We start from the raw sequence: 26,738 nt of genomic DNA, 5'->3' as shown, positions 1-26,738 counted from the left end.
CCTCACGTGCATTATTTATGAACACTTTCACCTTTCTGTAGGTCACTGCCTGGGAAGCTGTGGAGAACTGTCTGTATGGGTGCCCTTCCTCTCTCCCCTGCTTGTCCCTTCCTCACAGGAGTTTGATGAATGAAGAAGAGGGATTCCAGACTACCAGTTACTAACTAGGTAATTATGTAGCTCAGCTTTGCTCCCTGACAGGTAGATAAAAAGCTTCTCTAACATTCTAAGAACTAAATGGCAAGTGCTCAGTCTGGTTGGTGGCTGGCTGTAGTCAGAGCTTGGTAAATGGATCTACTGAGTGCCCTCTGCAGATAGGGCGCTGTGCTGGAGGCTCAGGGTACAGTGTTGAACAAACTCTGTTCCTGTTGTCTCAGACGTCGAGATGGAAACACAATGGGGGTTGAGATTGTTAGGAGGATCTCCTAACGCATTTTGAGAAGTCAGGTAAGGCTTTCCAGAGATTATATTTTTGCTGGCACCTTTTAAAAGGACAAACAGGAATCAGAAAGGTGATGTGGAATCCGTGTGCAGCCTTGAAGGTAGCAGGGAAGTATGTACAAAGTCCCAGTGGCAAGAGAGAGCAATTCAGCATTCATTGCAAATCCTTCATGAAATAGGAAAAAACAAAAGTCAGGTAAGCAACGGGCTTTCCCCTCCATCTTTCATTCTTTCTGATTTAGTCTCAATTTCTCAGAATGTTCAACTCAACTCCAGAATGAAGTATGATGCCACCCCATGCAGGGGGACAGCAGGACACTTCACCCACAGGACCATCTTCAGCTCTAGTTTACTCTCTGTCTTCAACACTCCCCTCAGCCACCCATTGTCTGAGTCTTCATAATTTCTTCCCTGAGTGTTTCTGTCTTAGGAAATATTTATTTTAGTTTATTTTACCCTTTTAGATTTAATCTGTTGTTTTTCAATTCTATTTCCTCTTGTTTTACAAAGCTTTGAATTTTTTTTTTTTTTTTTTTGGCCAGTCCTGGGCCTTGGACTCAGGGCCTGAGCACTGTCCCTGGCTTCTTCCTGCTCAAGGCTAGCACTCTGCCACTTGAGCCACAGCGCCGCTTCTGGCCGTTTTCTGTATATGTGGTGCTGGGGAATCGAACCTAGGGCCTCGTGTTTCCGAGGCAGGCACTCTTGCCACTAGGCTATATCCCCAGCCCAGCTTTGAATTTTTTTTAACTCCACTTTTTCCTGTTTTCTTAGTGCCATCAAGTGATGGTCACTCAAATGTCTCACCAACTCATTTTATTCTTTCATCCTATCAGTAACAAAGGGCTTCACATTTGTTACAACTTCAAAAGACTCTATATACTATAGTCTTTTCTTCTGTACCACCCTTCATCCTTGCTATGTGATACTTGTACTAGGATTTAGCCCATTTTTAAAATACACTTTGCCAAGACATCTAAACTGGCATTACAATAAAAATGTGCTTTTGAATCACATGCTTTTGAATCACAGGCTCACTGAAGCCTAAGTAAATAATTTCTATTGGCAACTTCAATGGAGTCCAACGTACTCTGCTACCCAAATCAACAATCAAGATTTTCCCAGTGGTCTTCTAACTGTCTCAAAACAGAATATCTTAGAAAATCATCCCTCTTAATCTGGGTTTGATGTCCCACCTCTTAGGCTTTCCAATGATAACAGTAGACTTAACAGATTTTGCATACCTGCTGGGTGTTAGACACTCTTTTTACACAGATTAGAGTTCAATGCAGTGCCCAGAATCAAACACTAATAGTTAACCTTGTTGGAATGCAGTCTTTTCAAAGGCCTGTATTATTTGGTATTATTATACTCTGTGGCCAGGTGGTCTTGATGCACTGAGGGAACAACTGAGGAGAAATAGGAGATACCAATGAACAATGAGGTTGGAGTGCAAATCCCAATGGTGCAGAACATGTCCCCTTACTTGAATGTTTTATTTCGATGACAGTAACTCTAGGTTTGTTAGGCTGAGTCACAGTTCACTTCTTTCTGCTGACTGCATCTCCAGGTCTACAGTTAACACAGTTAACAGGCTTATGTCATAATTCTTAAAAGGTGTCTTTTACTTTTAAAAGATTTCTATTGAGTGATTTGACATAAATTACTGTAGACACTACGGAAGTCAGTATGGAGGTTCCCCATAAAGTAAAAAATAGAGCTACCACGTGATCCAGAGATCTCATTCGTGTGTGTGTGTGTGTGTGTGTGTGTGTGTGTGTGTGTGTGTATGTGAAGGAGTCAATAAAAGGGATACTTATGTACTTTCCACAGTAGTCAAGGTGAGCCAGACTAGAAGCCTGCCAATGGATAAATGGATAAAGAAAGGCACACATACTTTGGAGTATTATTCAGCCACAAAAAAGATGTACTTTTCAAGAAAATGGATGAAACTTCAAATTATCTTGGTAAGCAACATAAGGAAGACTTGGAAAAACAAATGTTTTCTTTCCTATATAGAATGTAGGGAGATTAACACCACCCTTCCACTTCACAATCTTCTGTTTAAATTAGCAAAACTCCTTTGCTATTTCCTTTCAGAAAAAGAGGTGATGAAGTGGAAAGAAAAGAAGCCTTTGACCTTTCACAGCTCTGTTGGAATCCCTACTCTGTTACATAATAGCTGGGTGGCCTCATTCAAATGACTCAACTCCTCTGAACCTTTATCTTTCCTTTATAAAACAGGCGATTAACTGTTTATCACCTGGGCTGTGTGGAGCTAAAAACCTGACTAAGAGGGAAATAGCTTATACAGAACTGCAGAATGCTGAACATATCAGCTCTTTTTCTCCCAGGCATCTGTAGTAGGATCCTATCTTGAATGCCTATGGGGCAAGCACACCAGGCCAGGAGAGGAGCCCCAGCACGGCCAGGGGGCCACTCCACACAGCTTTGCAATGCAAGCCTGCCACACTGTATGTGTTGATTTTTTTTTCCACTTTGCTTAACTTGGCTATTTAAGTCTAGGGACAGTTTTTGGCATTAAACGATTTAAAACTCACACATAGTTTCTAGGAAAATCCCCAAGGCATTAAGATTTTGCTTAAAGACACAAGTCTTGAATACTGATGAGTCAATGCTTAGATACTGCAGAGTCCAACCAGCCATTGTGAAAGGATACCAGCAGGATCCCAGGACTAGAATATTCTTTTTAAATCTGTCCTGGTGATTTAATAAAGCGATCTCTCTGCTGGACACTAGTAAACTCCCATACTGAGGTAAAAAAAAACAACAACAATATGACATTTTATGGCACCAGGATTTCTCTTTCTCCATTCTATTTGGACAGGGTTGATCCTAAGGTTCACCCAGCTGAATCAGAGAGGGGAGAGAGTAGACTCTGGTGCCCAGCTGAGTTGGGTCTATGAGGTGGTCCCCTCTGGATAAAGCCACAGGTGTCCCCCAACTCTGCTTCTTTCTCAGGAACGTGGAACCTTGCATCCTCCAGCCTCAAAGTGTGGCCTCCATCTCAGCTGATTGAGTGGCCCTCCCATTCTGCACATGCACACACTCCGCGCATATACACACTCCCCACCCCCCAAGTCAGCTTACATTGGCTCTCCCCCCTCCTGCCTGTTTCTTATTGGACTTAGTACTTAGAACTTAGGTATGTCTCTAAGATCTTTGCTCCACAACACTTGAAGCCCAAGGATCCCCAGAGAGGAGGGGGTGCTCCATTTCCCATCATCCAATCACTACATTTTCCCTGTGCATATTGAAGAGAACATGTGAGTCCACCAGATTTAGCCACAGATTAAAACGAAAAACCAAAAACCAAAACCAAAACTAAATGAATTATTTGCTTGCTCTAATGGTGCTCCTGAGTTTACTCTTAGAACAGCTCCTGGAGGACTCATATCCGACAACACCCTCCCACACGGACAGGCAGAGCCCCATGTCCTTGTTTCTCTCTCAGACCCAGAAGGGCTTATGAATTATTCCAGCCTGAGCCTGTGATCAAATTCCCCACCAAGTCACATGATGATTTCATTAGCTGTAACCCTGAGAAAAGATCTCAAGAGATTCCACGGCTCTGTTTTCCTTGGGGCTGTGGCACAGTATAAGGAGAGGAGCATTAATGATTTTTTTTTTAATTTTTAAAGTTTAAATCATATGTCCATCTATGCATATGCAGGTTTGTAGACCATAAAGTTTATACTTCTTCAAGAAAAAGAATAAAGAATTATGAATGCCAGATTAGTTATGAGTTGATTATTCATTCGAGCAGGGCCCAGGAAAGAAGTGAGGATACTCCGAATGTCAAGCTGCATTAGCTTCAAATAGAATCAGCCCTTCATACCACTCCTCTAAGTGTGCATTAACTCCATTAAAATAGTGTGCATTAACATAGAATTCATATCCCATACAAATCACCTGTGTGAAGTGTACCACTTCATGATTTATTTATTTATTTATTTAGTCAGGGCCTGGACACTGTTCCTGTGCTTTTTTTTTTTTTTTCCAATCAAGGCTAGTGCTATACCACTTGGAACCACAGCACCACTTTCAGTTTCCTGGTGGTTGATTAGAGATAAGAGTCTCATGGACTTCCTTGCCTTGGCTGGTGTTGAACTGTGAACCTCAGATCTCAGTCTCCTGAGTAGCTAGAATTACAGGTGTGAGCCACTGGCGCCCAGCTCACTTAATGATTTCTAACATATTCTCAGTGTGTATAGCCATCATGACAATCCGTGGTAGAACATTTTTGTCATCCTCACACGAATAGCCACACAATTCACCCACCTCTAGGAATCCACCGATTTACTTTCTATCTCTATAGATCGATTAGGCACATTTGATATCACTAGAATTATGCACTACATGCTCTTTTGTGACTGGCTTCTTTGATTTAATATTTTCAGTCATCCATTTTGTGCCATGCAGCAGTCATTTATTGCATCTCATAGTAAAGCAATGATGGGTTAATAAGCATTAATAAAGTGCCACCAGGAGAAAGCTACATGACTCTCAAAATCATTGGGCAGCCTGTGGGCCGTATCAATTCCCCAGACCCAATCAGAGGCTCCATATAGACTTCACAAGCTCTACTTGTATTGTGTAGCCCTCTGAGTGCCCATTCCACCACACACTTCTGAGGAACATTTAGCCTGATGTTCACCTGCAAGTGTTCCAGGGGCAATGGGCCATGACATGATGCTCAGCGACCCACATAGTTCCAGGCCATGGTGATGTGATGTCTAGGGGCCTGCATGTGGGTCTGTTCGAGGTCATGGTGATGGATGCAGAACCTCAACAGAAGGGGACATTTTGCCGAGGCAGGCTCTTTTTCTGCTCTTCTCAGGAGAGGATAGAGAGAGCTGAGTGGCAAGGTGAGGAAATGATCTCCAATGACGGTCGTCATTGGTGGTGGGATTTAATAAAGGGAAAGAGGGAAGAGCAGACATGATGCGAGGACAAGCAGTAGGATGAACAGATTTGGAACTCATGTAGATGCTAGCATACAGTTTGTTTTGAAGACTCAAGGCAAGCTGTGTATCAGAAAAGCATGGCTTTTGAGTCCCACGGTGGGTTTGGTGTTCAGTCCAGTCACTTAAGGTTTCACTGCAGCTAATTTCTTCATCTGTGAACCCAGGTTCCATCCTTTGCTTGCAGGGTTATGTGTGGGCCCTGCAGAAGGACTCACGGTGGTGGGCAGGGGGAGAGGTGGCACTTACCCTGGGGGATGTGGCCTTTCCAGGCTGGCTGAGCCTGTTCCTTCTAAAACCACCCCCGTGTGCCACCCCTGCCTTCCATGAATGTCCTTCAATGATGATTGATGATACCACTGAGTATGGTTTGTATTGATAATTATTTGCTAATTGGCTAATTAATGCATACTCTAATTGAGTGATGAATGAGAAGTTAATATGACAACAATTGAAAGAAGATACAAGGAGAAAGGGGCTGTTGGTTGCCATTCCTACGAAACCGATGGATAGTTTTCTCCTCGAATCATCTTCTAATTCCTTTTGTACGGTTAGTGGAAATGATTTATTTTTCCAGGACACTGTAACGTAAGGGTGAGTTGAAGATGCTTCCTAGAATGAGTTAATGGGAACTATGAACTCCACTACCCATCTTGAAATGGCCACTGGGTATAACACAGCCTAGTGGCTGTCAGCTGGAAATGGTTTACCCTCTACTTCCACAGTTGACACTTGCCTTATCTGAAGACAAGGTTGTCACCATTAAGACAACTGGGGAGAGGCCACAGGTGTTGTTAAATATCGCAGGATGTACAGGACAGTCCTCCTCCCATCATTTTTCCATCCTCAAATATCAACAGTGTCAACAGTGTTCAGGTTGAAAAATCGTAGGCTACAACAAGCTCTTTAAAATAAAATGGGAAGGATATTGTCTTATACAAAATGCCATTGCCAAATAAGAACAAATTATAGTATAAAGCGCAAAGTGCTTTGAAAGGACAAAGGCAGGAAGCAGTTCTCTCTTATGGAGGTAGTAGGGCAAGTGGTTAATGGCTTAGCTTTTAAGCCAAGTTGACCGGAACTGGAATCCAGGGTGTGTATTGAGTTGCTCAGTGGCCTTGGGCAGATGATTTGACTTCTTTACCTATCTGCTCTTATTTGTAAAACTGATGCCTGCCTCGCTGATTGCATGAGGAGAGCATATAATGCATTCAATGCCAAGCAGAACACACAATACATAAGTGGAAACAAGATGGAGCAATAAATGGACTAGTAGGGAAGAATAAGGGTTCCAGATGCAAAGATCTAGAGTAACAATGCAGCAAGGGAGCAATGCATTCTCAAATCTACTTTGTGTTTGGCTGGCTTTCTCTCAGAGAGGACTTAGGGATTTTCTCACAGCTTCTTCTTACCACCCACAATTTCATCATCTCCTTTCCTGATGGTTTTGGTTTCCATCCCTCAAAATTAGTTTTTAGTTGAATGTAAATAAACAACCCTGGTCGAGGTCTATGCTGACCTTCACACAAATGTAAGCATCCTCCACAGGAGCTGGAGCAGGGACAGGGAGGCCTGGAAGCTTTCTCCTGCCCACTTTCCCCAGGTAGTGCCATGGGTCACCACAGGAAAATGGCCTGTGCAAACATGGCAGATCAAGACAAATAAACCCAGCTCTTCTTGGTCCAATCTGGAAGGCCTGAGACCTCAGAAGGAGACTGAATTCTCACAGGCTGGGAGGTCTCCTGGATGAGAGGATGAAGGGTAGGTGAGGTGCAGGACGGGGAGAGGAGGAGAAAGGAGTGGGAAGGGAGGATAGGGAGAATGTGTAAATGCTATAGTTGAATCTGAAATGTCCCTCAAAGGCTATGTGATAAAGACTTGGTCCCTAGGGTGATGGGAGATGGTGAATCCTTTTAAGGAATAAGGCCAGTGAACCTTCAAGGGGATAGTGGGACCCTGGTTTGTCTCTCCATCTTTTTCCTCTCTCTTTGCTGCCTGGCCATGAAATAAGTTGTGCTCCACAACCACCATGCCTGGCCACATACTTGCAAGCAAAGGTTCCACCTGATGGTGGCCTAGAACTTGTGCAACTGTCAGCCAAAGTAAGCATTTACTCTTTACAAATAGTGTATGTTAGGTTCTCATGGTAATAAGCTGACTAACACAGTGAACAAGATGGAACCACAGTCTTTTATGACCTAACCTTGGGAGTGATAGACCATCTGTTCCATTCAGTTCACCATAGGCTGGTCCCCAGGAGCAGCCTGCACTCCAGAGAGGGTTCTGCCCACGGGTATGAACTCCGGAAGTGGAAGCATCTTAAGAGCAGCCATGGTAGGAGCTGTGCTTGCTACCTACATTTTGCATGGACCCCAGTGGCAAGAATGGAGTTAAGTAGACATAGTCCTTACTTAGACACTCCTTGCAACACTGGTCTTCAGGAGCTTGGGGTGGGGGAGGGGAAGCAAGCTACATTTTCAGAGGACTACACTACTTCTGCTGTATAGGCCCTGGAAAGGATGTGGTGGACAGTCGCTGCCATATACTCATTTGGTCTGTTTGATGTACTCCATTCATTTTCTATTGCCACTGCAACAAATTACCACAAACTTAATGGCTTAACACAACACACAGTACTGGCGGCAGGCCAATTTCAAATGGCCGGCCAGGCTGGGTCTTCCTGAAAGTATAGAGAAGTATCTCTTTTCTTGATATTTCTGTGCCTGGGCTCTCTAGATTTGTGGCTTCTTCCTCCACCTTTAAAGCACACCATTATACACTGTGCTTCTATTTTTATTCTGATTTATTTATTCATTTATCAAGACAGGCCTTGAATTCATAATCCTCATGAGTAAAAAGGTTGACATGGCTTATTTCCTTGTCCATTAACAGTTGATCCAATACAATTACAGCCTGACAAAGTCATGTGCTCACCACTTTGTGTGATAAGCTGCAGTGTTGACCAAGCAAGCACATGACTGCTCAATTTTTTTTTCCATTTATGTGAGTGGAGAAAGTGACCCATGGCAAAGAAACCTGACTCCATCACACACGTAAGAGAGTCTGGATGGAGCAGGCTACCTAACCCAAACCAGGAGAGTACTGAGAAGAAACACAATGACCCGGCTGAGGCTCCTTTCCTATCAGGTATCCACAAGCAGGTTCAGCACTTTGGTAGAGCTTGAAGTCAGGTCTTCTATTCCTGTTCAGCTGTCTGACATTAGTTCTAGAAACCTACCCTAGTGACAATTAACCAGTCCATCAAGAGGCAAACGATCTCAGGGCTGTGTCCCTTCCTCCCTTGCTCATGCCAATGGCCAGGAAGTGTTGTTCATAATTCCCAAGGGCATGGCCAGTGCTGTCCATACTTAATAGTGGTGCTACCACTCAAACATCTGGAAGTCTGTCATGTGGTTCTAAGCTTTCTTCACATCCTTCCTCAAGACTAGTGCTTTCAGAAGGTATCTTTGATTTGTAGCCTTCCCCAACCTGCCCTCCAAGAAACATCACACCTGAAGGTCGAGAATGCTCCATGGTAGGGAGCTTCCCTCCTTGTATTTGTTATTGTGGGCTTGCTTTGACACATGGCAGTTTGTATTCATAATGGCTGGAAGTGTCTGAGGATGGGATATAGAGTTGGAAGGTGGCGATGCCAGCGCACTGCTTTGACTTTCCCCTGTAAGTAGTGTCACTGGCCACTTCCTGTTATATCTTCATGTGGCCACATGGGGGCAATGTTTAGGAACAGTACTGTTACCTGCCAGGGACTGTTCTAGGTTAGAGACTAGCAAAATCTGGGGATAAGGATAGGACTGAGAGCTTTTCCCCTTCTCTCTCTCTTTTTTTCTCTCATTTTTTCCTTTTTATTTATTTATTTTTTGGTAGTACTGATGATCAAATCCAGGGACTTGCACATGTCACACAAGTGTTTTACCACTTGGCTACATCCCTAGCTCTTGTGTTTTCTGACATATGTTCTTTATTAAAGCAGACTGTGGAAGAAGCATCCAAGGAGAAGGGAAGAAGTGACACACCTAGTCCCCCCTTCCCTTTCGGCTCTACCTTGGGGATGTGCACAATCAGGTCTGGGTGGAACAGTGGCCAAAGAGTCAGGTTTCTAAGCTAGGAGTAGCCAGGGAAAAATAAGGGACTGTGGAGAATAGGGTCGGAAAAGAAGATGGACTGAATTTGTGACTTTGAAAATGATGTCCGTGGGGCCTTTTCACATTTCCTTTGCCTCCCAGTGCTCTCCAGATTTGGATGGGGGAATGTAAAACCGTGGTTGCTTGCATAGCCCACGAAACTGCTGACAGGTGATCAGCAGGCCTCAAGCTCTGGGGAGCTAGAAGCAGGCACCCTGGCCTCTCTGACTGGCCAAGACCCAGGTGGTGACTCCAGGGGGTGGCACTGTTAGTGACCCAGGAGTGTCTAACATTATTGCTCAGTACCAGTGCCTCATCATGCCATACTATCCTCATCATGCCATCATGGCTCAGGAGGCTCAGAGAAAGAAGCACAGCTTGGTGACTTCTGAGAGCAGGGGGCAGAGGAATGGAGTTACCAGCAAGCAGGGGATGGTGAGCTCAGAGACCGTAGAGAGGTTGCTCATGAGTCAGGGAGCCAGCAGCGTCTCACGAAAGGTTCCAGGTACTGGTGTACTTTTCACACACAAATCTAAACAAACATACAAACAGAAAAACATCTCTCTTTTTCCTTGGTTGGCAGCATAGACATCCTTTAGAATAATGCAAGTTCAGCAAATTATTGGGGCTCTTAGATGCCTTTTTTAATTCTAGTTAATCAGATTACAGTGACTGATTAAACAGGATTTATAAATAACATTCATTTATAAGTAGTGGAGAACTTTATTAATAAGTCATTACATTGGGGACTTTAAATACCTGGCATTCTAAAGCACTTCTAAATGCTTTTGGATTGCAAACTTCTAGACAGTAAGAAAATAGCTTCTGAGAGTGCTTGCCTCGTATACATGAGGCCCTGGGTTCAGTTCCCCAGCACCACATATACAGAAAACGGCCAGAAGTGGTGCTGTGGCTCAAGTAGCAGAATGCTAGCCTTAAGCAAAAAGAAGCCAGGGGCTGTGCTCAGGCCTTGAGTCCAAGCCTCAGGAATGGCCAAAAAAAAAAAAAAAAAAAAAAAAAATAGCTTCTGCCTCCTGTGTTGCATTCCTGTAACACACTACAAGATCTCTGGCTGCTCCTGGGAGAAGAGAGAAACAGAAGAGGCTCCCGTGAACACATGGACACACGTCTTAGGCACAGTGACCCCATGGGACACCCTCAATTATTTGTCTAATGTACCCCACATGCAGACAAGAGGTGAGTTACGGCCTTGAGAGGGTAGAGATTGGAGCCAGAGGCTTCAGCTCCATCTTCCCTGTGATGTCTCCAATTTATTCCTCCATAGGTATCCACCGGAGACCGCATCAGTTGTCTCCAGGTGTGGTGACTGAGCACCCAAACAGAAAGGAACTGGATCCAGGTCCAGGGTTTTCAACACGTGGGACTTGGTCAAGCGGACTTCTCTGTGCCTCCGTTTCTGTATCTGTCTTACATCTTTGTGTTTTAGGATGAAATGTGTTACATCTGGAATGTGTTAGGAACTCTATCAAGGCTCCCGGGGCTCCTGCTGCAGATGTGGTGAGGCTGAGCAGCAGTAGCACATTTACTGAGAGCTCCAGCCTTCAAAATTGTCATGATCTGGTAGTGGGAGAGGCACCCGGACATGCAGGGAACCAAGAGATCATGCACAAAGGTGCAAGCCAAGTGGTGAATACTCAAATGCATTGAAAACCTAAGCAGTTGGCTTTAGTACAAGAGGTGGGGGATGAAGCCAGATGTAGTGGCACACATGTGTAAGCCCAGTATTCTGAAGCCTGAGGCAAGAAGATTACCAGTTCAAGGCCAGCTTTTGTGATATAAGGGGACCCTTTCTGAAGAAACAGACAAAATGGAAGAGGAAGCAGTAGAGGATATGTAAGAAGCAGAGGAGCCTGCTGGAGCCTCAGGCAGGGAGAAGTGAGGTTCTGTCGACGGACATTCAACGTAATGGCAACCCGCCCCCACCCCTTCCCTGTGCATGTGACCAGTTGCAACCAATTTGCTGAACTGTGCCCAGGAGCTGCTGTAATTATCAAGATTGGATCTGAAAAGGCAAACAGGATGGATTAAAGCAAGTAGAATGGAAGAAACCATACTATGGCTAAAATAAAAGGAGAACGCCTGCCTGTTGAATCTGGGATGACCAGCCTAGCCTACTTTGGGAAACCCAGATGAGGAGCCAATACAATCATAGGAAACCCCTCCCCTCCCCAGACTAGTCACTCTTACCCCTTGTTCCAATGCTCCTCTTTTGTCCTTTCTTTCTGCTTATTTTCTCTTCTTCACTGACCCATTCTTTGTTTCCCACATTCAGCTTCTCTATCTCTGCCACCCTTGGTTTAGCATGGTACCCAGCGGTACCCAACAGCATTGCAATGATTTGTTAGTGAAGCAGAGCCTTCACTAACGCAGAGCGTCATTGATCTTACATTGGACTACAGCTCCCATACCCACTTCAGAATATCAATATGCGAAAGTATTAGTTCTGAGTCTGAGGTGCTGGCACAGCGAGGAGAAGATCCAATGGCAAGACACAAACAGCATCAAGGAAGACTAGAAGAAAACTCTTTAAAGATAGATGCTAACAAAGCTCACTTTCTTTCTCATCTCAGTATAGTCCACAAACTACTCACAGACAAAATGCCATTTTCTAGGTTATAAACAATACATAAAAGGAACAATTGCTTGTTTATAGTTATTAATCCATTAGGTATGGCAAAGACAATATTAAAGTTGTAACGTGTGTGTGTGTGTGTGTGTGTGTGTGTACACGTGTGTGTGCTGGTGTTGGGGCTTGAAAGCTGTCCCTTAGTTATTTTGCTCAAGGCTAGAGCCCTACCACTTGAGCCACAGCTCCACTTGTGGCTTTTTGGTTAATTGCAAATAAGAGTCTCACAGACTTTCCTACTGGAGCTAGTTTTGAACTGTGATCCTCAGATCTCAGTCTACTGAGTAGCTAGGAATATAGGTGTGAGGCATTGGTGCCTGGCTACAATTTTTCTTTTTTATTTTCAGATAGTAATACGAGGGGGTAAGAACTTAATGTGTTCAATTATGTGTATAGTGCTTTTCCATCCAAATCATCATTTCCATCTCTCCCTCAAATCTGGGTGTTTGTGTATGTGCTGTGTTGTGTGTGTGTCTATGTGTGCGCATGCACGCTGATATTGGATCTTGAACTCAGGACTTTGTGCTTTTCACTTTTTTGGTTCAAAACTTCACAACTTGAGTCATGCCTCCACTTTTTTTCTGGTTAATTGGATATAAGAGTCTCTCAGATTTGTCTGCTTGGGCTGGTTTTGAACTGTGATCTTCAGATCTCAGCCTCCTAAACAGCTAGGATTACAGGCGTGAACCACTGGATCTGCCTGGATCTTTCCTTCTTACTGGTTCAGTTTCTCAGTGTTAGCCCTAAGGTATTATTTGAATGAGTTATATTTCCTATAAATATTACTAAAACTCACACCCTGATTATCCTATAAGAAATACAGATCTCTACTAGCTAGGGAACAAGACATCAAAGGAGACAGGCAAGAATATCAACAAAGTAAAGAGAGCAAAGTCCTATAAGAAAAATGGTGCACATACCCGAAATATATTAAGTAAAAAGTGTATCTGAATAAGCTATTTAGAATTATGGAAGCAGTGCTCAAAGAATCAGCTAAAATGATATAAAAGTAGTTGCTTCTGGCAGAGAAAACAAGAGAGGTCGGTATGACTAGTACCATTTTTTAAATAATAAACCTTTTAAAATGATTTCACTGGTACAACCTATAAGTAGTATGAATAGATAGAAAAGAGAATAGACAGGTGCCAAGAGGAGTGATGCAAACCTGTAATCCCAGCCCTTGGGAGGCAGAGGCAGGAGAATTTGTGAGTTTGAGCCCAGCCTGAAACACATAGATGACCCTGACTTGTTATCATGTGTTAGTACACATGATACGCCTTTTCTGCATAGTGTACGGGTGTCTGGCAGCACTAGGATTTAAACTCAGAACCTTCCTTGTTAGGTAGGTTCTCTACCACTTCAATCATGTCTCCAGCCCCACCGGCATCTTTCTTTGTTTTTGTTTTTTTTAATGCATTAAATTTCTCAACAGCACTGATTTTTGATACTGTTGGAACTTAAAGTTTTCTTTTAGTAACTTCTCTTGAATTTTTCTGTTGCCATCAGCAGATAGCTTATTTTTTTTCTATTGGATATTTCAAGAAATACAATCTTGTAACAGCACTCATTTTCATTTTTTAGAACCTTCATGAATCTTCTTTCTTGTCCTTCTTCCTTTCTTCTTTTCTGTGTTTTTTTTAATAAAGGAAATATATGCATTAAGTCCTTAAAGTAGTCATTGCTAATGAGATCTATTTATGCATATTTATTTTATTGGTTTATTTATTGATAGACAGTATTAAAGTTTGAACTTGGGGCCTTGTGTTTGCTAAGCAGATGCTCCACCACTTAAGCCCCATCCAGCCAGTAAGTAAAAGATCTTAAACAACCTTTGTTCTGTTTTGTTTCCTAAGCTTTTTCTGTGAAGCATGAATACATTATATAATGAGAAGAAGGGCATGATTTAAAAACAGAATCAAACCAAGAAAAACACAACTTATTTTCCTTGCCACTGAGAAGACTTTTTGCTTTGTTGGGATGGAAACGGTTGGAGGAGAGAGAACGGCAGTCGGGCTGATCGATGCTATCTTGATTATGGTTCTGGGTTTGGAAGGCTTCACGTAGTTTGGACTGTTGACTTATTTGTTCTGGCTGTGTGAATGGACCTGTTTCTTATCATCCTCTGAAATTTTTTCAGATCACTGCTATTTTAAAATAGTTTATAACAATATAACCACTCAAACCATTCTAAGGGATCAGATTTAGTAGATTTGCTATTTGACTTAAATCAAAGGCTCTATAATTGGGAAGTGGGGGTAACCTGCCAATTTCTAGGCAATTAGAAGATTAGACTCCCTATATGTGTTTCCCTACCTGCTTAGACAAAGGCTTTTTGTTTCCCTATAAATCTTTCGTGTTACATTTGGAGCAGCAATGACAAGGAACACTGAAATTTAGCAAAATGGTCACACTAGGCCACAGATGGGAGGAGGCAGCAATGGCATCTGTGACCACATTTGGCATGGTGCCAGTGAGCGAGGACTTAGAATGAGACCTAGCATTCATATAGCGTTTTACAAGATGCCTCTGCCCTGGGTTCAACAATATGACAGGCAACTGTAAGTCTACAAGGGAGGAAACTATAGCTGGATTTTAGGAGTAAGCCATTGGACCTTAAAAAAGATGTTCCCCACCCAGGTGGTTCATGCCTATAATCCTAGCTACTCAGGAGGCTGAGATCTGAGGATTAAGGTTTGAGGCCAGCCCAGGAAGAAAAGTCCATGAGACCCTTATCTCCAATTAACCAGCAAAAATCAAGAAATAGAGGCATGATTCAAGTGGTAGACTGCCAAACTGGAGCAGAAAAGCTAACAGAGCTCCCAGGCTTTGAATTTATACCAAAGTATACACACAGGCATGCACACACACACACACATACACACACAAACACACATACAGGCATTCTCACACACACACATAAGCACATGCACTTGTGTGCATACACATACATCCTCCCCTTGAACTGTAAAGCCATATTTGTTTGAAGCCATGCTGAGCCTCTATAGAGACTCATATGGAGTGGCTTAAAATCAGCTGAGAACAGCCTCCACCACATGGGATGGTAATCTATCCAGAAGTTGAAAACAATTCCCATCACATGGAAGAGATTGTGTTGGTGGGGCCCAAGAGAGGCACTCAGCAAGAGATAGGCTCTCCAGAGCATACAACTAGGGAAGAACAAAGATTGCCTTGACAATTGCATCAACCAAACCACAAGGCAAACACAAATAAGTATTTACTTTGTGTAGTTACCACAAGCATAAGTGCTTTCAAAGCATGACTGGCAAGCCAGGAATCTTCAGACAGGTGAACCACCTGTAGCATAAGGTAAAGTAAATGGCAAGTTCTTATGCGATTTCTGAATAGCTATGCAGCTGTGTTCCTGATGGGATTCCTTATTTATTGGACTCAGATCTGTTAGTGTCTCTTCAGCACAAGTCCACTTTGCCTTTATTCCCTCATGCTATGCAAGGCACCAGCTGCATTGATGGGAGTATTTTCACCATATCTATGTACATCCCAGGCCCATGATCCTGTGCTTAAAGTCCATGGACCGCATAAGATTTAAGAATTCTCAGAAATTTAGCTGGGCCACCAGTGACTCATGCCTGTAATCCTAGCTACTCAGGAGGCTGAGATCTGAGGATCATGGCTCAAAGCCAGCCCAGGCAGGAAATTCCATGCGACTCTTATCTCCAATTAGCCACCAGAAAACCAGAAGTGGTGCTGTGGCTCAAGTGCTAGCCTTGACCACAAAAGCTAATTGGTAGTGCCTAGGCCTTGAATTCAAGCCCCAGAAATGACATAAAAAGGAGAGAAAAAAAGAAAAAGGAAGGAAGGAAGGAAGGGAGGAAGGAAGGAAGGAAGGAAGGAAGAAAGGAAGGAAGGAAGGAAGGAAGGAAGGATTTTCAGAAATTTAATGTCACATTGTATATGCGTGTGACTCTCAAAGGGTGTCCTCACTCAAAAGTCAAAGAGAAAGGAGTGAGGAGAGAATCTAATCTTTAGTTGTTTTTGTATTAAGAGTTAACATCCACTGCAACTCTGGGTACTTGGTGGAAAAAAGATTCAACACCTGTTTTGGAGGGTAAGTTGGAGGGCATCATGCTGGATGCTTTAGCACAGATTCCTTTATTCAAGCCCTCCCTAGGGAGAGTTCATAATGTTTCTCTGCATTCATGATGGTGAAGTGACTTGACCAGGATCTCACCAGTAGTAGGAGTCAGAACTAAGTTGTGATCAGAGTCCCTGACTCTTGGGTGCACTGCCTGTCTTTCCTGAGAACTTGGTATAAAGAGTCAGGCATGACATTAGGCTTTCTAGACAGTATCCGGTTGATAGTTAATTGATGGGCTGGCCAAGTGTGAAGGTGGCTATGAATGTGGGTGATAAAGATTGATGGAAGACTCACTCTTGGTAGGCAATGTGAAAACTTCAACCCTAAATGGTCAACCTTGCTTTCTCTCTCATAGTCAAAAGATCCTAACAGAACTGTAATTAAATGGGACAATAAATTTCATTATTCAGCTTCAAAGGGGAAGGAAGTTCTTACACATGTGACAGCATGGCTGAATCCTGAGGACATTATACTGAGTGAAATAAGCCAGTCACAGAAAAATACACAGCATGCATCTCCTCTGGGTGTAGAGACAGAAGTAGAAAGGTGGCTACCAGGGTCTGGGGAGAAAGGGAGGGAGCGAGCTGTCCTTTATTGGGTATAGAGTTTCAGTTTGGGAAGATGGAAAGTTCTGGACATTGTTTTCACAACATGTGAATATACTAAACAACAGCACATTTGAAAGTGGTTAAGATGATGTGTTTTATATGTATTTTGCCACAAATAAAACGATATTGAGAAACAGCTCGTTAATTCCCTTGCACTGAAGTTCTGCAGGCATGTGGTTCTGTTCCCATGGATTGCTCGCTGTGCTCCAGTGCAAAGGCCTGCTGTTTTGGCAGGATGGGTGTGATGGGGAAGAGGGACATTCCTTGAGGATTCTGGGTACCTAGCGTACCCCTGGTACCTGGCTTTGTGCTGAGGAGCTTGAAGTGTCCCCAGAGATCAGGCTGCAGGGTGTCCTTGTCTTCCAGCTTGTGGTCTAGAATGAGTCAGAATGATGACCAGCTTAATGAATTCCTCTATTAAATTTTGTTGAAAGTGCCCCTTCCCCCTAGTTTCTCTTTAGCAGTTACAAAAAGTAATGGCTTTCCCCAGCCATGGTGTGGAACATACAGGCTCTGAAGAACCTCCCACCAGAAGGAGTCCTGCCAGGGCTTCTCCCTTTCCAATACCAAGAATGTTTCCTGGGGTCCAGACAGCCTCCCCAGAAGCTGCTAACTACCAGTAGGCCAGAACCCCTGGGAAACCCCCACCCAGAGAGGCGCAAGGTCATCAACATGAATTGCTGAGCCTCTGCATTTAAAGCCTGAGGTTCCACATTCTCCATGTGGGCTACTCTGAATGAACTCACAGCAGTGTGCCAGCTTGGGCAGCCTGGGAGCTTGGACACATCGCAGGGGTGACCTGGTGCTACTCCAACCCAAACAGATTTGTCACAGCCGCACAGGCTTCCAGGACAGCCAGAGCAGCATTGTATCCAACAAACGAGGCCTCAGTTGGGACAAAGGGGGCTCTTAGTACTCATTCTGCTTTGGCTGCTTCACACCCAGAAAGAGCCAGGGGACTTCTTTTGTCAGGACTGGGCAAACAAAAGTGATTCATTGCACCATGCAGCCGCACTACATTCTTTGTGGTCTACCAATGCCGAGAGGCCCCGCAGCCAGCGCTCCTTCCTGCTGCTGCTTGCTGAGGGCTTGCAGAGAGCCAGGGACTATTCTAGGTATTGGGCACACGATGACTGAGTTAATGATCCCAACAAAGCTATGATGTATGGATGATCCCTGCTGTAAGTCATGTGGAAACTGAGACAGGACAAGGTGAAGGTCACTCAGTGACCAGAATTGCTACCAGTACTTGACTCATACTTTGCTGACCACTAGCCCACCATGTACCTACTACATATGTCTGAATAGGATAAAGTAGTCCTTCCTCATCAATCTCCAGGTGGGTTCAGAAGAAAGGCCCACAATATTCTGAATGTTCAACAAAAATACCATAGATGTGCCTATATAAAATCAAATTGAACATAATCAAAAAAAGATATGAGGAGAGTGAGAGCCACAGATTATCTTCTAAGATCTATAAAATAAAGTCTCTGCCTTAAAGCCAAGATATTTATATAGGCATTTGCAAAAATAATTTCAGGCTTAAAAAACAGTTTCCGTCAGTAATTGAGCCGCAGGCCCACTATTTCCTGTAAGGGTGGGAAGTTCAGGTTGAACATATTCTCACTTGTTGATTAGTTCCCATCTTTGATGAAAAACTTCACAGGCATGAATGTATCCTTTAGTGTCTTCATTCCCCCATTAAGCTTCTGTGAGCCTACAGAAAGGCCCAGGGCAAATGACCCTCCCCCCCCTTTCTTTCTGTCATTGCACTACAGGCCCAGAAAACAGGATAGCCTTTCATCTTAATGTGTTAGCACATCAACATGTTATGTAGACAGGTGTTGGAGGTGTGGCTCAGGTCATTGAGTGCCAGCCAAAGAGTAGACAGCATTCTGCTGCTGTAATGGTCATGAATAACTTAAGGGAAAGAAAGGTTTATTCTGGGTCAAGGCTTCAGAAATGTCAGCCCACAACTATCTGACTCTGTTGCTGTGGGTCTTTTGCAGCACAGTACATTACGGTGGGAGCACATGTCAGAGGAGGCCTTATCATCTCGTGGTGACTAGAAAATAGAGACAGAGGAAGAGGGCAGAGTCCCAACATCCTGGAGAAGGGCATGCCCCCGATGATCCAACTTCCTCTATTAGGCTCCACTGTCCTAAAGGTTCTACTACTTCCCAGTAGTGCCACAAGCTGGGCTTTGAGAGTACCTTTAAGATTCACTGGGGGCTGGGAATATGGCTTGATTGACAGAGAGTTTGACTCGTAGATACAAAACCTTGGGACCAATACTGAAAACAAGAAAACAAACAAAAAACACCAAACAAAAAAATTCAACCATAACATATGCCAGATGAGAAACTCTCTGGCCCATTTGTCCTGGCCAGGGTGTACTGCTGATTCATCAGTCCCCAGCTTCCATACACAGCCATCTCCCAGCTCACCAACCACTGTATGTGTCACATTTTCCACTGACATTTCAGGAAGAATCTAAATACTGGTTTACAAAATCATGTTTTAAAATGTTCTCAGTTTCATATTCTAATCTCTTGGAAGGAATATAATGGGTAACTATAGCTAAGCCATTGTCCCTTCAGTTCTCAGTGCTTGGGAACAATTCAGGAGCAAGATCATAAGTCAAAGATTGCAGAGTCAAAAAAAAGAAAGTAGTAAATACACTGAAAGATCAGAAAAAAAAAGAGAAAGGAGAGCAGAATGACCCTGAGCAGCAGAAAATCTATTCCTCACCTATCAGACTGTTTCTAATGAATTTATTGAGTGAATACTATTTACCAAAGTACAGGAGATATAATAGTGTGTCTTTGAAGGTCGAAGCAATAGAGAGTCTACATCATGAGAATTAATTGAAACATTTGCAAAGGTTGAAACAAAGCTCTCATAGGAAACAGAAAGACCCAAGACAGCACTCACAGGAGGCTGTTACCATAGTTATACCTAAAGCAATGGTTAAAGAAACCAGGTAAAAGATGTACATGCCAGAATGGGGCCCCTAGAGAATAACTCTGACTTTTGATAAAGGAAACAGTTACTATGAAACCTTGGTCCAACATCAGTGAATCTGGGATAATAAATCTTCCTATTCTGAAGAAAGCCAAATGCAAACCAGGAGTAGGTTAGACAATCCAAAGATACAGTTCTGGGAGTTTTAAGAATTGGGTTTTAGGGAAAGCAAGGAGGTGAATGAAGGAGAGTGACAGAGAGGATAGTTTTTTATCAAGGTCCATTGTATACATATATGGGATATCAAAATGAACCCCCTTGTGCAACTAATTATTGGTGAGATAAAGAGTGAACAAATGGAGTCATTGGTTTCATTTATATACTAAGTAAAAAAAATGATCTATGTAACTTGTGAGCAGGGATGAGAAGAAGAAAATGGGGAAAGTGAAGGAATGGGTAACATAACCCAAGACACATTGTACTCATAACCTGGCTTATGAAATCATAACCCCTTTGTATAATGCCTTAAATAAACAATAAAACTTTAAAAAAAGAATTGGGTTATAGAATAGGGTGAGAAGAATGGAGAATGCAGTACAGTGGAAAGCACATAAGCACAGTGAGCAAAACCAGGTTTGTTCAGGGTCAAGAGACACATACTGCATAGGAACCTAAGTCCAAGCCTACCGACACATCAAATTAAGGATGTCTTTGGGTCTTAAGAGAGCAGTACTCTCTATTAGTTCTGGAACTGAAGTTCTCCTTGAAGTAAGGAGGACCTATGGTTTGGGCCTGGGAATTCAAAGACCTCTGGTTCCTCCGACCCTCTCTAGGTCTGAATCTGAGAGCTCCTATCTTGGCCCTTTGATCTTGACTGTAATTGGTGGTTCTTGCATCAGTGGCTTCCCTTGAACTGAAGTTCTCAACAACTACCATCCTACCAGCAGGGTAAAAGTGGGACAATGGAGGGAAATTCTTTTCATGAATAAGAAGGCAACTACTTTCAAGATTGCATGGGGATTTAAAATAAACAATGGAAAGCTAATTTCAAAAGCACAGTTATTTATTCATTAAAGCAGCTTCCCTAAGGAGTCTCCCCAAGCAGCACTTTGTTGACCTACTTTATATTTCATGTAAGCTTGAAAGTAATGAAACGGCAACTTAAAGCCAGACAGTAAATCTTCTTTTGTTTTAGAATTTCTTTCTGACATTTTCTATAACCAGTCTAATTCACTGAGGTTTCCCCAAATACCACTGTAAGATAGGAATGTATTTAAGTCTAGGCACAGGGAGGGATAGGGTTGCACTCTATTAAGAGACGAGCCTGCCTCTCAGTTTCTTTCCACAGATTTGGGAATTCCTTTGGGCAGTGTAGAGAAGGTAAAAATGGTCAAAGAGCAGAGCCATTTAATAGGTGGAATTATCTGCTATTTAATAGATGGGAGGTAGAATGAATAGTGAAGAAGACTGGCTATGGAACTAGACATGCATTTACATCCTACATCTTTTTGTCTACACTTACTCATCTCTAAAATGAGAATAGTAATGAACACCTCCTTGGACTGTCTGAGAGTTAAATGGGATGAGAAATATTAACCTTTTTCTTTTCCTCAAGTTATGGGTACAGTTCCTGAGAGATTGTTAGCCACATGAAAAGGCCCTGGTTGGGAAAGATGACTAGGGACATTGTATTGGTTTCCTGGGATTTCTGTGACAAAGAATCACACTTGGATGGCTTAGAAACAGAAATGTATTGTGTCACCGAAGCCTAAAATAATGGTGTTGGCAAGATTGGTTCTTTTGAGGGCTGCGAGGGAGAATCTGCCTCTAATTTTTGAGTCCTAATTTTATTTTTCTTCAAGAAAACTTGTTATTTTGGATTAGAGTCCATCCCAATGTCCCCATCATAACCTGATAATTTGCAAAGACCCTGTTTCTAAATAAGGTCACCTGCAAAGGCACTGGACCTTAGTACTTTTAACAATTTTGACCCAAGCAGGAATCAGTAGCCATTCTACCATTCCAGATGAATATAACCACATGTGTTTTTTTTCTCAAATATTTATGTGACTCATTTAAAATAAATTCTTTTGTCTGGGTTCTCCTGGACACATGATGTCTTACATTCCTGTCAGCAGGATGTAAGTACAAAGATAAGGGATAGGCTCAGAGTCAAAGGTTATATTAGATAAATAGCATGTGAATTTCCTAACATGTGAGTAGGATAAATATTATGTGGACACATACATTACATAGAACTATTCTCATTTGTAAATTAAATAGTTTAATAAAACTTATCTACTGGGGCCACTGAAAAAATTAAATGAGGTAGATTATGGAAAGTGCTTATTTTAGTAGCCAGTCCAAAATATACATTCAATAATGTTACATATTTTTCTTGTAAATAGCTTATTAATGGCTCTTATATTGGAATACTCAATAAATATACACAATAATTATTATTATAGAAAACAGGGGATGGGAAGATGGCTTAGGGATAGAGTACTTGTCTAGCATACACAAAGCCCTAGGTTTGATTCCTCAGTACCACATACACAGAAAAGCTGTAAGTGGCCCTGTGGTTCCAGTGATAGGGTGCTAGCCTTGAGCAAAGGAAGCTCAGGGACAGTGCCCAGGCCCAGGACTGGCAAAAAGACAACCCACATAGAAAAGAGTTATTAGTCATGTTTTATATACAAGGCATGGTCTGCCCAGTCTGTATTATTTGATTCTCTAAACACCCTAGTAGAGACTCTTTTTGCAGAGATGGCACTTATAAAGACTATGTAGTATGCACCTTCATACTAACTTACATTCTCCTCATGATTGCTGTAGAATTCAGAACTCATTAGCTCCAAAGTCTATACTGGGTCACTGTGTAACATCGCCTCTTGGAATTACAAGATAATTAAAATTCCAATTTGATGCTACAGACTTTCCACCTGGATGCAAGTGGATTATGGGTACTGAGGTGTTCATCCTTTTGGTCTTTGGAGATATAAGGACAGCCAGAATCCTGGGCCTTGTTTCTCATAAGTGTCATCATGAGAAAAAGTAGGATGTCCATTCTAGTCATTGGGAGGAAGCAAAGACCATCAGAAGCCCAAGGGGCAAAGCTGGCACAGAGGATTTGAGTTGGATTTGTAGGGTAGGAGGTACATAAGGTGACTGTAGAGGTATGAGTAGAAGATATGGCCAGGAAATGGTGCCACAGAAGAACTCACTCTGGGTAATTAAATGGCTAAATTCTCAGAGTGCCTGATTGATGTGCGTGAAAGGTAAAGTAGAACATGGTATGGGCCTAGGGTTTGTTCAGAGAAGTAGCACCATTAGCAGTGGTTTATGACAGGTAGGACCCCTGTTGCAGTCACAGGAGCTAGTGGAGAAATCTCTGAAAGGCTCCTGCTTCTGAGTCTCCTGTTGGGCCTGGAGTCTTCATAGGTCACAAACCATTGAAGATGGCAGCAACTGAAGCTGGTTAGGAAATGAGAAAGGGCAAAGCAAATGTAAACCCATAAGGATTGGGTACACACTTGTCTCTCTCTACCTCTAGCCCGAGAACAGTGTTTATTGCTTTAAACTGCACACTTGTCCTGCCTTAGACTTGGAGACGTTGCCAGATGAGGTGTGGCAGGAGTGAGAAAACTTCAGAGTGCAAGCCTCCACAGTTAGACCTATTCTGATTATCAGAGCAGAAAGGGTGATGACTCTTTCACTCTTGCCTTCCAAAAATCACACCAATTTCTTTTGTTGGCCCCTTAACTTGGAACGTTAGGGAGGAAAATTGAGAAAAATGTAGTTTCAGATTAATCTCACCTCAGGGTTTGATTGCAGAGTTGTAATGTTATTCCACAGAGAACAGGTCTGGATGAAGGCATCAATTTAATATTATAAAGCTATTTTAGGGAAAATTCATCTCCTATTACATGGGATGGGTTGGAGAAAGATGAAAGATGTAAAGAGAGAATGTTGTTAAAAGTTCTTTTTAGTGGTGCATGTGGGAGAATATAGAGCTATAGAAAAAAATAATATGTGGTGAGGAGGGGGATAGATGTTAGATGCTAGAAGCATGCTTGATTTCTAGAACACTCTAATGTGAGGCAACAGAGATGAAATCTAGAATGTGTCTGAGGTATTGATTCCAGGTAATGAGGAACATTGTGGTCCTTGGAATGAAATTTCTTATTCTCAAAGACTGGGCATTCTACTTTATTGTAATATATAAGGAATTTAAGTTTGCAACACAGATTCAGTTAACAACTGTAAGGACGGAAAAGAGGGAATGATTATCTTGGAGTTTCCAGAAAGGAGGAGGTGGAAGAAATTCCACTAAGTTGTGAATCTGAGGATTTTTGTCTAGTAAAAGATGGTTAGGCCTGGAAGGCTCTTGCAGAAACATGGCTTTTTCTTTGTCTTACATTCAGATCCTAAAGAGAAGGGAAGAAATATTCATAAAAAGTGTTTTTTAAAAAATATTTTCCGGGCTGGGGATATAGCCTAGTGGCAAGAGTGCCTGCCTCGGATACACGAGGCCCTAGGTTCGATTCCCCAGCACCACATATACAGAAAACGGCCAGAAGCGGCGCTGTGGCTCAAGTGGCAGAGTGCTAGCCTTGAGCGGGAGGAAGCCAGGGACAGTGCTCGGGCCCTGAGTCCAAGGCCCAGGACTGGCCAAAAAAAAAAAAAAAATATTTTCCATTTTTGTAGGGGTAGGGAATATTGTTTTGTCTTGTTTGTCTTTTCTTAATATTAGAATACAAATTCTTAATCTGAGTTTCTTAGATTCCTTTAAGTTCCAGGGGGCTTGTTAAATAAAAAAATAATATGTGCAGGTAATGATTGAATCTGAAATCTTGTGGTAAATCCCAATAGATGAAAGCAAAATGGAGTCACTCATGCTAAAGTTCCATGTGGCCAAACCCATCCCTCTGAGAAATTAGAAAAGAGATAGGCACCAAATTCTAAGCAGGCTACCTTTTGTTGGCACAATCAGGAAGTCCTGCTTTAACTCCTCCAAGGAAAATAATTGAAGTAAAGATGTTAATCAATTCACTTTTTGAATTCTGCTCTTTCTTTGTTCCTGACCAGGCTGCTCTATCAATGCTCACTGCTGTTCCACTATGCCTGGCATAGCACCTCTTTTATTTTTAGAAGAGATACTACCTGATCCATGAATTGCAAATAAAGATAAATAGACCACTTGACTAAGTTTCTTGAAATTTTGTCTTTTGACAAGCACACAAACTTTTTTTTAGGGGGGTATTATAACTTTTGTTAGGTATTTTTAAGGGATTTGTTTTCTACACAGGCAAGAATCTTTCTCATAAAGAAAATAATGTATGGGGATGCTGCTCTATGGTAAAGCACAATCCTCAGCCCCAGAAAAAAAAAGAAAATATTAAAGTGTGGTTTTTGGCTCAGTCCACACTTGGCTTCATTCTTTGTCCAAGTTTTGATTCAGAGACTGGGACCAGTGGCTATAGGGAGAGAATAAGCTCCAAAAGTCCAAGAAGTAATGGGAAACAAATTTCAGACAGAGCAAAGGGCCAACTTTGGAAAATGTTCTCCTTTCTCTCTCCTGCTATGTGAAAGTGGCTTGTAAGTAGAAGGAGTAGAGAGGCTGAAGGCCTATTTATTTTGTAAGGGCTGTTCTTTTGTACTTATGAAACACACTAGGTGCATAACCAATGTATGCTGAGTACTTTTCAGGAAGCTAATTGATTAAAGGACTCTTTCCAAAATTTCTGCTTGGGATTCAAACAGTATGGCTGTCCAAAACAAGCAAACTACCCTTTCTCAGATGTTACATCCTGTTTCTGATGTAATTTTCTGTGCCAAGCTTACTAATTGGCTTTTTTGCTTTGAGTCCAAGCACTGCCCAATCACATGAATAGCAGATCAGTTCTTATAGAACTGCAGTGCACAATGGCTACTTTTTAACTTCCGAGCATCTGAATCCATTTCCTAATTATGAGGAATCTTCCATTGTAGTCTTATAGGTGAGACTCCTACTGAAGAATTCAAAATGGAAAGATGGTTGATCCCTTCCCTGTTCTCATTAGGAGGCATCAGGAGGACAGCATGTGACTTGCTTGGGTCATCAGATACTTTCATCACGACCTTTGATTCTTGAATGAGTGCTGGAGAGGCTGATAGATGAAATCTGATTCATAGCCATAACACTAGTTGGCAACTGTGTGGCTTTAGTGCTTAGTGGTGGGAGCCATATATGTTGGTGGTGATAGGGTTGACACTTTTACTACCCATGTTCTGCTGTTTTTAAGTCATACTTTGCTGGCCCTGGTATCCAGATCTTGATATCCTTCCAATGGACACCTTTTTTTTTTTTCCTTATAAATTAAGTAGGTTTGGTTTTTGTTGCTTGCAATTAGGAACCCTGTGCTATATAGAACAAGAAAAAAATCTTGGCAAGTCCTTTGAATCACATGCGTTGGAAATGGAGTCCTCCCCTTCAACTCTGGAAATATTTCTTATAATGGTTAATTTTATAGATCCTCTGGCCTAGACCACAGAGTGCACAGATACTTGTATTTTCTGTTTCTGTAAGTGTTTTGAGATGAGAATAAAACTTAAATGTGTAGATTGAGTAAAGTAGATTGCTTTCTGCCCTAGTCTAGGTTGCTATAATAAAACACCATGTGCTGGATATCTTATGAATAGTAGAAAATTATTTCCAAGAGTTTTGTTGACTGAAGACCAGCATTGAGGTATTAACATGGTTGGTTTCTGTGAGGATCCTGGTTCAGTTTGTAGACTGACAATTTCTCATATTCTTACATGGAAGAATGACAAAAGAGATCTGGAAACTCCTGTAAT

Source organism: Perognathus longimembris, chromosome 3 (assembly GCF_023159225.1).
Source record: "Perognathus longimembris pacificus isolate PPM17 chromosome 3, ASM2315922v1, whole genome shotgun sequence".
Lineage (NCBI taxonomy): Eukaryota > Metazoa > Chordata > Mammalia > Rodentia > Heteromyidae > Perognathus > Perognathus longimembris.
The sequence above is the reverse complement of the archived record's forward strand: the minus strand, read 5'-3'. Positions refer to the sequence as shown.